Source organism: Labrus mixtus, chromosome 12 (genome assembly GCF_963584025.1).
Source record: "Labrus mixtus chromosome 12, fLabMix1.1, whole genome shotgun sequence".
Taxonomy (NCBI): Eukaryota; Metazoa; Chordata; class Actinopteri; order Labriformes; family Labridae; genus Labrus; species Labrus mixtus.
In genome coordinates, this window is record NC_083623.1 from 18,875,158 (window position 1) to 18,889,477 (window position 14,320).

Genomic DNA, 14,320 nt, shown 5'->3' on the forward strand with positions numbered 1-14,320 from the left:
TTCTAAAAGCTGTTCAGCAAACAACCTGTTAAACTTCTTTGTCATTGTCTTAACGGTTGATCTTAATGATGGTTGGCCTGAATGTCCTAAACTACAAGTTTGTATCATTTGAACTTTTTTTTTTTTTTAGTGTGGATGAATTTGTGGTAAAATGTTTGTTCAGCTCTAAGTCACAGAGGCCCGTCTTTAACAGACACTATTGAGAGAGAGAGCGAGAGAGAGAAAGACTTTCCTTTCAAGCAGGGATTTTCTGTTAAGATAAGTTTAAATAAAATAAGAGGTTTCAAACAGAAAAGATCTGTGGAAAGAAATAATTATTTTTTTCCACATTGGAAGACTCATTAAACTAAACTGAATACATTTTTCTTGTAGCCTATTAAAGCTTAAATGTGTCATTACAACTGGTACTATAAACATCACTGTCAGCTCATGATAAAGATGACTTTTTATTCATTTAATTTATTAATTAGAACACTGCACAATACTTGAAATATAAGCAATACACATCAATGTTCATTTACCAGAATTAGCACAAAAGCTTAATTTCATCCGTAGTCAGGAGCAGGAAACATCAAACTCATTTTACAATGACAGGACACTCTCAATACAGTCCACAAGACAGCACACAAGAGAACTCACACAGCTTTACATACAAAGTGGACACGTGTTACATTAGAAATAAAAGACCCACTAAACAATTAGCTAGTTTAAAGTGCAGGACGAGCATGGAGTCAAAGCAGCAGCGTTTTAGCTTTATACTGTAAATGATTGAAATTTTATTTTGTGAGCTTAAACTGAACTGACTTAAATGATTTTAAACACTTAAGTGGTTTCCTTAATTCCACTCCTCTCCTCCTCAGTGAGGACACTAAAGATAAAACACTTCACTACTTTTCCTCTTCCTGAGGATGTGTACATGCTTCAGTCCCTGAGCGTATGAGGAAGAAAGAGACACAACACTGAACGCACTACTGAAATGATATTATCCTCAATGACCAGGATAAGATACAACGCCAAACCACTGCAGTGTGTGTGTGTGTGTGTGTGAGTGTGTGAGTGAGTGAGTGAACATGCCTCTTATGATTCTACACCCCTTTAACCACAGGCCACACCCCTACTGTGCCCTGCGTCTTTTTCACTGCAGGGGCGTTCAGGACACAATGCCTCGACGTTAATGTGACAAAATATAAATAGATACATGTGACAGCTGGTATTTATGCGTGTACGTTTGTGTTCTGCCTCGGTTATGGTCAGGTAACAGCATGTTGATGGAATCCCTGTGTAACTGTGAAATAAGTGAGGCAGCCACGTCGATCATTAAAGCGCCAGCCGGGTGCGCTGCGAGGGCCGCAGGTCGTCTGGTGAAACGTGGTGGGGGAGGCTTGTGAAATAGAGTGACCTTGCTCCCCGCTTTCTACTCTCCCTCCTTCCTGCACACTTGATCACTCAGCAGTAAAGACAATATCAGACATGAACCTCATGGAGGCCAGGTCAAAGGTCATGTCATTAGCATCATCACTTTTCTGCTTACTACAAAGATTCACTCAGAACTCCCATCATTTTCTGTCTCTACAGCTAAAGACTTCACTGTGCTGTGTCCACATATACGCCCTCAAGGATTTTTTTCCCCTTTTGTCAGCAGGTGGAGGATTCTTCTTCACTTAATGATGGAGGCAGGAGAAGGCCGGAATCCATCAGGTCAAAAGTCAGAGTTCTTAAAAGAGCATTCAATTATATGACGCTACTGCTGCTGTGTTAACACACTGTAGCAGTAGAAGAAGACGTGTGACAAGCCAGAAGATTAAAAATGATCATCATTCACAGCCTTTTTCTCCTCATAGCAGGACTGTCCATTAGGTAAAAGAAAATGTGGGATTATAAACAACCTGTAATTATGAATGTATCCCGTTTATAAAAATGGATAATGCATAATCTCTGTTATCATATAAAAGCATTAGCTTAACTACAACAAGCGGCGGTATGTTTAAAAAAAAAAGGGTGAAATCAAAGCATGTTTGAGACTTCAGGAAGACTTGTTCCCTCTGTGACAGAAAAGTCTTTTACGATAGGCCGTCTAGAGAAAGAAAATTCTGACATTGACAATACAGACGATCATTTGTAAAGGATTTTGATCGTCGGTCTACAGTTATCAGTAAAAGTAAGACTTTGGTTATGGATATATTTTAGTATTTAGTCTGTAATGGAATTCCCAAACAACAGAAAATGTAACAAACTTTTTTGGTAATCAGCAGTCCCAGTTTGCTGCTCTTCAAGAGAATTTGCTGATGTTTTCATAAAGCTGTTAGCTGAATTTATTGGAATATAAACAACGTTTAAATATGTATCCTTGGTCTCATCATGGTCATCTTGGGTCAATCAATTTATTAAATAAGTGGTCAGATATGCCTATAAGGAAACTATCTTTCCATATTGCCCCCACTGTTCAACAGATTGCTCGTTTACAGACGTGTAACATTATAATGGCACAAATAAAAATGAGACTATGAGGTATATGACATACTGTATTGACTGTAAAGGCAATACAAATTGTATTCTTTGTACAAAGTACCCTGACGCTGTTAGCACCACCCTCAAATATTTCTCCATATCAGAAGGTCAGCTGCCAGATTATTGTTGGCTCTGCGTGCTACCAGGAGACGTGTTTCCTCCTCACTGAGACTTGTCATATATCATTACCTGAGGAGGCCTTGAGAATGATTCCTGCAGACAGCTCCAGCTTACTGTCTGGGGGGGCTAAATGTAAACAGCACACTGCTGGGCAAACTAAAGGGGGGTGATGACCATTACTTCCACAGATAGGTGGTTAAAAAGAAAATCTGGCATGTCCCAGCATATATTCATGAGAAGTTAATTGAGCAGACTGTGAGAGCTGAACACAGGACGGACTACTACGGGTGTGGACCACGAAGTGCCACCATAAGAGCAAACTTGCAGAGCGAAAACACCACACAATGATTTTACACCTGAAGCCCCCCAGTGAGGGAGGAACCCCAGCAAGGAGCAAACATAAATGAGTCCTGTTCATCAGTGACACACTGACCTAGCACACCTACACACACACGCTAATACACAGACACAAAGCCCAACCACAGACCCCACCCATGTGCCGTGATGCCCTGTCACCTCGCTCAGGGATCACAGGCACTGTGTCATTTTAATTAGTCCTCGCAGTGGGTAACCCCATTAGTTCAATTCTATCTCATCAGCGGTGAGCAGACCACCACAGGGGTCTGTACATTCCTGAGGTCCTGAGGTCCAGCAGTAATCCTATCTCTCAGTGACCTGAGATCAGGTCTGACCCTGTAATTGTTCAGAGACCAACCTGGTCTGACTCACTGTCAGAATTGTGAGATCTTTGCAGGAGGAGAAACAAAGCCAGACAGAGCTCATTTTGTTGACACAGTAGGGAAGTCAAGCAGAATGAATGATGCCGTGTATCAAATAATTTAGACCATCAACCCCCCACGAGAGCAGACCAACAGCGGCACAGTGTGACAAAGGATCAAGTGCTGCACATTAAGAGTGGAGGAGTACAGTGAGTAAGCTTATACTAGATATTTTTTTTAAATTATAACAGTAATATTGGTAGAACAGGTACCGGTACTAAAAATGGGCAGGATATGACTGACTCATACTGTGCTTTGCATCATGTTGTGTGGTTTGTCTGTGGCATGATAAAATGTTAATTGGGACATAGCATGATGAGTTCTTGTTAGCTTACTGTACCTTTGGTCTCTGGTGGATGGGGATGCTCATCACAGATAAATTAGATCTTTGGAGTATGGCTCTCTGCACCTGCAGAAACAGTAACAGTTGGTGAATATAGTGAGGCTTTAAAGCAGAAAATTCAATGACAATGTTCATAAATCTGGCCCTAATATTTTGTGCTTGCCATCTGTTCATGAAAAGAAAAATCTGGCATGTTGTTTGAGAGTGTGTGTGTGGAGGGTGCCCCCCCTCCACACACACACTCTCAAACAACATGCCAGATGTGTGGAAATATCTGCATCAAGAGCTTTATTTGATTCATTTTTGGGCTGAAGAACACATATATGGCTCCACAGACTCAACACTTCTCTACATGTCCTGAGAGAACATTAGAGGTACACAGAGGTCATTTTCATATGCATGATACTTCTTTTACAGCTAATGATCTAAAAGTTAATGTTAACTTTTCCTCCAAAATAAAATGACACATGGAATCTCTCTAACCTTAACAATTATTGATGCATTCCACGGCCCATGACTTGTAAGGATTCAAGGGTCCATCTAAAGCACTGGTGTCCAAACTTTTTTTCTTGCGGGCCAAAATTGTTGTGTTAGAATCGCTCGCAGGCCACAGGTTTTGTTTTTTAAAATATAGTTGAAAAAATAGTAAGGCTTTGTAGATCAGAATCAAAAGGCTCGCTAAAGAAACCCTTTAATAAAAGGAAATCAAATATTTTGATGTCTTCGTTCTACTTTATTTGTTTTTTTTCTCAGAATCAAGCCTGTAACGTGGTTCATTTTTTTGGAAAAGCTTTCTGCATTTAGCTCAGGTCATTAAATGGTTAAACAACAGTCCGCTTGTTCGCAAAAACTTTGCATAGTTTACAAAAAAAAATGTGGAAAATAGCAAAAGCTGTAGATTTAAAAATAAAAAACAACAACAACATACATGTTACTGAACATTTTCTATTTTAGGAATATTGTTCAGCCCTTGTTAACATGAAAAAGAAAAATAAGATAATGTGCCAATCTTAATCAAGGCCTCGGGCCAAAATCTTCGGATTCTTCATTTGAAGTCACGGGCCACAAAAAATCCCCTCAAGGGCCGCAAATGGCCCTCCGGCCGCACTTTGGACACCCCTGATCTAAAGGGTAAAAACTGTCTTGCTTTCATAATACACATGTTACACAAATTGTGGGGAATCTTACTGACAGATGGGCTCCATCATGCTGGGTAGTACCATTAATACCTTTCCTTTTCTGATGTATTAGCCCATATCTCTACTCTAATCATCTTTCCTGCAAAGATTTGTTGTCATAGATTGAAGAAGCATCTTCACTCCTAAATAAAACACTGTTGACAGTTCCTGGGATGGGCTCAGAATTATGTTCGAGGTAATAGCAGACAGAAGTAGCGATGTTATTGAACGCTCATTTATCATGTTTTGCTGGCTGTACTTTCAAGTCATATACATCATGTTGGACCTACTTCTATCTGATTCGGACTGCGTTTTTTTTTTTCCTTGAAAGTCCTAGTCCTATTTAGTCAGATGTCCATTGTATTGATTGTGCCGGAATGGAAACAGCTACCTTGCCAAACTCTTCCTCCAGAGGTACATAGAGGTAGCTTGCTGATATAATTTAAAAAAAAAAAAAAAATGATTTACTGCCATCAGTTTATGGAGCTAAAAAGCATCTGCTGTTATGCAGAGAGTGAGTTTAAGAATAAAATAGTCCTGACATATGGCCGTTTATGTAACAGTGTTAGAATAATAAGTGGAATTTCAAATCAGCAGATCTCAGTCGTTTTTATATTTGAAGCTGAAAAATACCTCAAAAGACATGATGCTCTGCTGCCACCTCTTCATCATAGGCCAAATAACAATGATAATGTAAACTACACATACACAGTACTCTACGTAATAACAATAAAACATTGGTGCAATTTAATTTTGAAGAACAGAACTGCATTACAAGACAACGTACTGAGCTAAACCCCGTTTGGCACTCTGGTGTGCAACGCTGAAGGAAAAAAAAGCTATTTCTGTTTTAGAGTTGCAAACCCTGAAGGAAAAAACATTTACTTAACCATGAAATTGGAGAAGTCTTTCATTAACTCCAAATAACAAAAAAAACATCAACTACCTCATTGACTTCTCACTATGTGTATTTTTTCTCATCTTTCTCTGATCAACTCAGAGCTTTTCCACAATGAATAACGTGCATGAGTTGAGAAAGTGCCAACAGTACAATACTAGTGGATAATTCATATCACAGATTTTATTTTTGCTTTTTGCAGTTAGGGAGGGTATTATATTGAAGTGTCATGTTGTTCATCATGTCATCGTATATGACTTTGAATAGCGGGTTAGCTAACAGTTAGGAGCATTACCGTGCTGGGATTGATACTGGTTTACCACCAATGTAACACCTAAAATGATTAAGTGCTAAAGTAACCTACGAGTCATTGATAAATACTTCATGATTAGTTTTAGATAAAGCAAACATTTAACCATCTATTCTTGTCATGAATATTGGTAAATTTGGAAGATGGACCAGTGTGACATTGGCAGCAGAAAGCCATTATTTCATTCTCACAGAACATAGAAAAAAGTTGCATTGTCGATTATAGAAAATGTGTCAACATGAAGCCCAGCTATAAATCATCGATGTGATGTGAATCAACTGATTGAAGAGGCTAAGTTTGAAAAACACTTGTCGCCTGCTACATCAGGTTTAATGGCATTTCTTAACTAGAGTGCTCAGCAATCAGCAGAAACCAATTAGAGCCTGAGAGATAGAGGTCTGTCACTAATTATCAAACATGGCTGCTGTCCCGTTACTTCCATTCTAAAAAGGCTGCTGGAGACGATTTTAAGTCAATTCTCAAAGTCAAGGTGACACTGTGGTTTCATAAAGTTACATTTTGATCCAACACTAAGGGTCTAATCTTAAACCTACAAATTTATGAGTATTCTTTCAGTCAGAGTGTCAAATAACCAGTGAATGTTGTACAGCCATTAAAAGGCATTAAAATTAATTCATGTCTGTAGAGACAGAATGGAGACGTCTATCTTACTAATGCAGACACATAGAAATGTCTACTTAGGTAATTTCACATTAAAATAACACTGAGGCCCACAGGTACAGAGCGATGACTGGCTATCTTTAAAACTCCACCTGCAGCCGCCATGTTACTAACATTATGTTTGGCTTTATCACAGGCAAATGGCTGTGTCTCTGAACACAAAAAACAAACTTCCCTTCGAGTGTGTTCGAGCATGAGTTTACTCCTCATGAGCAGCAATTTCCTGACTTTAAATCCATTCCTCTGAACTGTGAGGATAGTGAGGTTGAATAACCAGAGCTGGAACTGAGCTAAAGTAACAATAGATGTAATAAAGGCCACCAACAGTGTTATCTGCAGCATCAACCCATAGACCCCAATTTTAAGTGAATGTGACAACCTACCATTTTTCATCACTGTGTATCAGTGGAAACATCTGGACCGACGGAAGACACTAAGACCACATTTAATCATGTAAAGACAGCCTTGTGTGATGGGATTATTAAATACATTCATGTCCCTGGTCATTGTACTCCCGGTATTAAAAAAAAAACCAATCTGCAAACAGTTTAATTAATACTTAAGTGCACGCATTGGGACATGGTCAATATTTTATTTTGTCCTTGAAAGAATACGTAGGCTAAGACAATCAGGTTGAAAATATGATTATGTTACAGACACCCATCACGCCTTGTGTAAACATTTATGTTTCGTCTTAATTCAAAAGCCACCTCCAAACTCAAACTGACATAAACAGGAAGTCAGACGTTGTTGTGATGTTTTAACCAAACTCGTATCCAGTCTTACTGAGGATAAATGATTAAGAGCTTTATTTGCAGTCGTAGAATGAGCCTATTGCTCAATATAAATAATACATCTCCTAATTAGGGCCAGTGCACTCTCTTGTTACACCGAGTATATTCTGCAATATTAAATCAGTTAGGTTTCATGATGACGTTTATTCCTAAGTAGAGATAAGATAGTAAAGTCCACCTAATTAAAATGACTAAGGTTCATAAAGGAGATGTCAGGGGAGCAGTGGCTGATAGATTGCCAATTAAAGAGCCCATATTATGCCCTTTTTGGGGTTCATATATTTAATCTATGTACCTACTAAAGTATGTTCACAATAGCTGAAGTTCGAAAAAAGTGTCTGTGTTCATGTACTGCCGCTCCATGCACCGGCTCACTTCTGACTCTCTCTCTAAGGCTCTGAAGTGCCCACATTCAGAGTCCCCACGTGTGCCAAGTCTGCTCTGATTGGTCGGCCTGTCGGCTCTGCCGTAATTGGTCAGTCGCTCAGCCACTCTGGCTCCGAGGGCCGGGGAGCATAAACATTAGTACCTTAGCACTACTGTGCTACCGCAGGCTACGGCATATCGTGGGCGTGCTACAGAAGTTAACGGGCATACAACAACATGAGCTGCTGGGCTTGCCACAACAAGCCAATGGGCTTAGATCAGTGATACCACACTGACAAGATGTCACACTGACAAATTTTTTTCGAGGGGAACTGAGCGTTACATGCAGCTAATGCTACAGCTAACAGGAGGACGTAGGAGAAGCCACGTTTCCGCGGACTTTGAATTTTTGCACATAGATGTGCCTAAACATGCACAGGACACTTGGAAAACACACTAAAGAGCATATAAAACCAGAAAAAGCAGAATATGGCCCCTTTAACAGAAATACTCCTGCAACCACGCATAAGGGAAGTCTGCATTAACACTTAAAAAAAATAAAACTTAGCTCTAGTTGTATCAAAGATTTATGAGCAATGAGGCAGAAAAATGTTCCATGTCCCCCTCCTTCCCATCTTTCCCTCAGTAAGGGAGCAACCCAGCCGTAGCTTCACATGGAGCTAACAGGCTTAACCTGCCCCCCATGGAGCCACTCACTACATAGCGGCCTCACAGACTGCAGGGACCCTGAGACGGAGTCTTGCAGGCCTGAGTCCAAATCAAATCCTCATCCCGTGTCACCCACACATGCTAAGTGAATCTAAGCCATTTGTTTGGATATCAAAATGATGGTAATTGCCTAAATAGTCTCCGTAGAGAGGATAAATGGGCTTCGTTTAAGAGGAAACTAAGTATTTTTTTAACTCTACATGAAATCACATTGGGGTTTAGCTTTGGGTGAACTTGAAATTGGGATCCCATCTGTTTTGTTGCAGCACTTGGCCCTTGCTGTGGGTGTCAGCTCCCTTGCTCAGGGCCAAATAAGTCTCATCTTTTTGTCGGGCAGCGGGGATTGGCTCAGCTTCCTGAAAAGCACAGCTGATGCACTACATAGAAAATCTAAGGGCCATTATAACACAAGGACATGGGCTAATGTGCTCTCAAGAAATATTGTGCGTACATGGTATAGTGCTGAAAAATATGGAATTTATAATCTAAAGAGTATGAGCTTCAATAGCTTTTATCACTGATAGATTTATATTATTATTAGCTTGAAGGGAATAGTGAACATGCTGATGGATTAATAACACTGGAATAGCAAATGGAAAATAATGTAGCTCAAAAAAGTATGCATCCAAATGTGCTGCAAGTTATTTTTGTTATAAGGAAATCAAATGAATGAAAAGAACATGCTTGACACTAGGGCTGGGAAATTCCTCAATTTTTAATTTCAAATTATGATTTTGGCTTCCTGTGATCACGTTGAGAGCTTAACGCGGGTAAAAAGCAACAACGCATCCACTGGTCTGTCAACTGAACCATGTCGGTAATTATGCAAATGTAAGCATGACTCTTAGCCTAAATATCATCAAAACGTTCATTAATTGATAAGTTATAACCCCCTGCTGTGCCGCTCGAGCTGCACAGCCAACTCAAGACCTATCAAACACCCCCTCACCTTTTATACTCCAATAAACAAAGCCAGAACATTCTCACAGTCGCCACCATCACCGACAGACTGCATCTTTATGAATGACTGAACTAAATGTAGGTTGCACCTGTGCCAAATCTTATCAATTAGCTGCCTGGGGGGGCCACAGCAGTTGTCTTCAGCAGGTCAAGATAATCCCAGTTTGGTCTCGCTGTGGTTTGAAACTACTTGAGAAAGGGGAAAAGGTATGCTGCACTGAGCTGGACACACTGAATCAAATGATAAGCACTCCTTCTTGGTGTATTTAAAAACATAACCTTCAGCTACATCAGTCATGTGCTGACCACAAGCACATGAGTCAATTTTTCTTGTGGCCCTTATTGATTGGATAAATACCTCTGGTCATTTAAAAAAAAAAAAAATCCTCTGAAAAAAAGTCTCCCTGTGCAAAACCACATTTGATATTTAAGAATTATGATATACTTGATTTACTTAATTGCAATAAACATGTGAAATACTGGAGAGACTATAATATATGGACAGAGGTAGCCTGACAATGAGGCTGTGTGCTGTCACACATATTTCACACCTCTATATTACGCTGCTGATGCTGTTTGTAATTATCCACCTACAGTAGGCTGCTTATTCTAAATATGCAAACACTATTCTCCGTCAGAGGCAGCAGATGAGCCGAGAAGACCCCTGCTAAACGACCCCTGGCTCTGAGGCAAATGCGTTGTGTTCCCTCATTGCAGGGACAACTAGGACTAAAGCCCATAATCCCCACCTTAATTCACAAAAGCCTGCTAGGTTGTAAATGTCATCGGTGTGAAGTGTGTCCTGGTCATGTCTCACGTGGTGTGTCACTTAAAACAATAACAACACCGAGTAGCCTACATCCATTTAGAAACAGGAAAAAAAAAATAAAAAATGACATGCCGGCCCGCTGTGCATCTATTTAAATATAGCAACACACTCGTAAAAGAGGAATCGGTGCCAATGATTGACACGTGGGTTGTTTGGTAGGAGAATTGGAAGTAAATTATGCTAAATGTGGAGCAAAGATTAAATGCGAGGCTGTAGCTCATTCTTTCACAAGAAATATTCGCACTCGTCAGGAAATAATGAAACGCGGAGATGCATGGTTTAAAGTGAACAATTGTCATCGACGAGTTGCAGCAGGAGCCTAACACTGCATCGATAGAAAATTCACATTCGTTGTTAAGTAATAATTGATGGCTTTATGGCATACATTTAGAGCATTTTTATTACGTTTTCCTACAGCCTAGTCAAATGAAGCAATGTTTCAAATCATTATCTAATTATCCAAGGTGTCAGACCGTATTGCCAACGTTATAATTTCCAATTTCAATCGGTTCCCGTTTGAGGCTCTGAATCGTGAAGTTAGTTTTTTTGCTCTCTGTCTCTCTCTCTGCAGAAGGCATTGTGCTCAACCTGAACGCTGCACACACACACGGTTTGGTAGGCAATGGTCCGAAGCAAAGGGGTAGCAGTGAGACTCATGATCTTCCTCTCAATTATTTAAATAAGACAGGTTCTCGTGGTGTAAAACTATCCTTTCCGTCACATAGCAAAAAAAAAAAAAAAAAAAAAAACAAGCGGGCATCAGAATCAGCGAGGCGGCTGCTTCCACCTACGCCGACTGAGCGCTTACCTCCCCGGCCGCTCGCCGCTCCTGTTCCCCGGCGTTTGTCCTTGTTTCGCTGCGATGCTGCTCATGAATGAAGGCTGCTTTTCATCCAACAAATACGGCTGTTACATTTCACAGAAGAAGAAGAAAAAAAAAAAGGAACAACTGCGTGCACTGGAGGGTAAATGTCCTGTCTGTGTACCGGGCTGCGCGTCACCAGGTGGAGTGACCGGAGGACTTGGCAAACACGGCTTGCTGTGCTCCCTCCGTGCAGCAGACGTGAAATGAGAGTGTGTGTGCTTGGACAGGCTGGCACACAGTGTGGGCACTTTTCTCCCGACAGCCTGACTGGACCGCCCCTTTGCCTGTGATTGGTTTTCACAAATCCTATAGCGCCCCCACCCACCACTACGCGCATGTGCACCTGCAGAGACATCCTCAGCTGTGAGGATGGAGAAGAGACGTCGCTCTCATTTAAGGGGGTTTGGCATATTTGGTGCCAATGGAGGATTAATGCAGGTCCAGACCTGATTAAATTGTTCAATTCACAAGATGTAGCCTACTTATATAGGCCAGATAATAAACAATTAGCCCGCTATTTTGAATAAAGACAATAGACAAAAATCTCATACCTTTCCACACAAGTCTAAAAAAAGAAAATAGGCCTCAGGATAAATGGGGGAAAACTCCTTTTTTTAAAAAACCTTCTTGGTCCTTCAGCATCCAGACGCCCACTGAATATTAATTCTAGGCCTACCTGATACAGGCGACTTTCTTTAGCAGCTTTGGTGTGAGCACTTAATTAGCTCCCATCTTGCTAGCTATAAAAACTACTGAGTCTTAACTCACAAATTAAAACAAAACAGTCTAATCAGCAATTTCAGACTTTCAAATGCTGTCCATGTCTTCACGACTGCATCTTAAAAGCTTTTCTCTTGTTGCTTAACATAACAAATTTTGCTTACCTGATGGATTAGCATCCTGTCCGTGGCACAAGTTGTAGCCTAGCCAGCTAGACTAATCGGTTTACTGTTTCTTGGTTGCTCTTTTTCTGTAGGATATGTGACTGTTTTTGACTCACGCAGGTGTTTTCACTTTCATCTCTAATTATCATATAAGGAAGGGATATTGGTGCATAATGTCGCCTTAATGTGCTGCTCAGAAATATCCTATATACTGTATTTACACATGAACAGCCCTCTAGAGTCTTAGCTAATTACGACGGGGAAATGTCGATGATGCCCATGTTGCGGCAGCAAAAATGGTGGAAAGCTGGGACACAGCGTCAACAATTGATGGTGCTAAATTGCATAGGCCTGTTTCTTAGGTTTGTTCACATAGCTATCATTTCCTTGAGTAGTTGCACATTTTAATATATGCATAAGCTGTAGCAAGCTTATAGCCTAACTATAAAGCATGCCCAGTGAATATATTAACATTGATAACAGTTAGCCTATACATGATGTTCTTTTTATGTTCTTTATTCTTCTGCTGAAGCACAAAGGAGCTCTGTGCTACTTGCGTTGCAAAAAAAACAACGTTACCTCCATTGACAATGTTTGTTGTCTTTTTATGACCAGAACACAGAATGCGTGTATGACATCATTACGACTGTGCTACTGGGAAGTACGATATTTATGAGGAGCACATGAAGGTAGCAATACTGTTAAGTGACATTTATTTCTGATTAGCCCCGCCCATCCTTAGCCTGAGAATGGGTCTAATTAGGCTTAAGTGAAAACACCTGTGTGAACACTTACAGCCAAACCACAGTGCAATGAATGGACAGTAACATTAAATCTTCATATATGGTTTAGTTCTCCAGAAATGTGTGTTATCAAATACTTGAAAAATCTGAGGTTAGTAATTTTACTTTATCCTAATTCTGAAGAACAATATTGGATTACAAACAACAGCAACTATAGGACAACTGGCTCTCATACGAAAATTACAAAAGTAACTCTGTAAATTAGTAGTTGTTTATGAGCTTTATCACTCAAGACAGGGACATTTTGAAGACATAATTTTAATTGATATCAGCTACAAAGAAAATCTGCGGATGAAGAGAGATTCTTCTGGTTGTGAGCTTTAGCAGATATACTGTAGTTCCCTCCTGTTTTCCACCAATAAAGAAAAGTGGGATTACAGAAAAGAGTAGAGTCAACACATTTATCCTCTTAGAGGGACATGAAGGAGACAGTGAGTCTGTGTTCATCCATTATGAAATCCATATCTGTCTGGAGATTAAACATCCTTACTTCAGTCTCCAAACCACTTCTCCTTTTAATATCACAGTCTGACCATCAAATAATATGTTTTCTTAAATGATACACCAACTGCTATGATTCTGATTAGCCTTGGAAAATCAATGAATATTAGCATCGTAAACATGACACATTAAGGGCATCTTCATCAAACAGGCACCAAGCAAAATAATCATGCTGAGTCATTTTGCATTTAGGATGACTGAGCTCATATGAGCGATGCAACGTTTTCAGAAATTCAAATATTGTCAAAGGAGGGCCTCTGTGTGGGGGTTCTTGGCCTGTGTTTAATCATACCAGCTTTATTCCTCTCACACTCTGAAACGATCAAAGTATTTATCTCCTTGTAGAGAAAGACTTAGATGTTAAATGTTTCTCCTAACACTATGTTCCTTTTCTTTGTACTTGTGTGGGAACACAGAGTGGTTGAATGGCTTCTTGCTGAAATATTAAAGTGTTTTTTAAATAGATGGAACGTCACTTAAATTGCCGGTTGATAAACCCTTCAAATTGATCACAAAGTTCCTGAAGTTTTGATGTTTGAGGTGTAGCTTGAGCGTATCTAGAAGTTACTGTCACATACTGTCACATTCAACATGTATGCCTGGAAAGCAAAGCAGTTCACCACAATTAACTGTACTGTTTTATTGGTTTTGACCACAAAATCCTATTGTATTGATAAGAGAGACTTCCGCACTTGAATACTGATAGTAACACAGACTACATTAGTTATGATATTTAAAGGGTTTCCCTTTAACTGTTATATTCTGGTCAGCT

The 14,320-nt window shown here is 40.0% G+C and overlaps 1 protein-coding gene across 2 annotated transcripts in view; it reads right to left on the reverse strand.

The window, feature by feature from the left end:
- LOC132985208 (kelch-like protein 29) overlaps nucleotides 1–11,560 on the reverse strand; it is a 105,270-nt gene extending 93,710 nt beyond the window's left edge. The window contains exons 1-2 of one of the 2 annotated variants that reach the window (XM_061052458.1): nucleotides 11,304–11,560; nucleotides 3,748–3,816 (exon numbers count right to left, since the gene is read on the reverse strand). The gene's annotated coding sequence lies outside the window, so the exon portion shown is untranslated. The remainder of the gene's footprint in view (nucleotides 1–3,747; nucleotides 3,817–11,303) is intronic. The other variant, XM_061052460.1, reaches the window with a different exon arrangement.
- Between the last annotated feature and the right edge of the window lie 2,760 nt (nucleotides 11,561–14,320).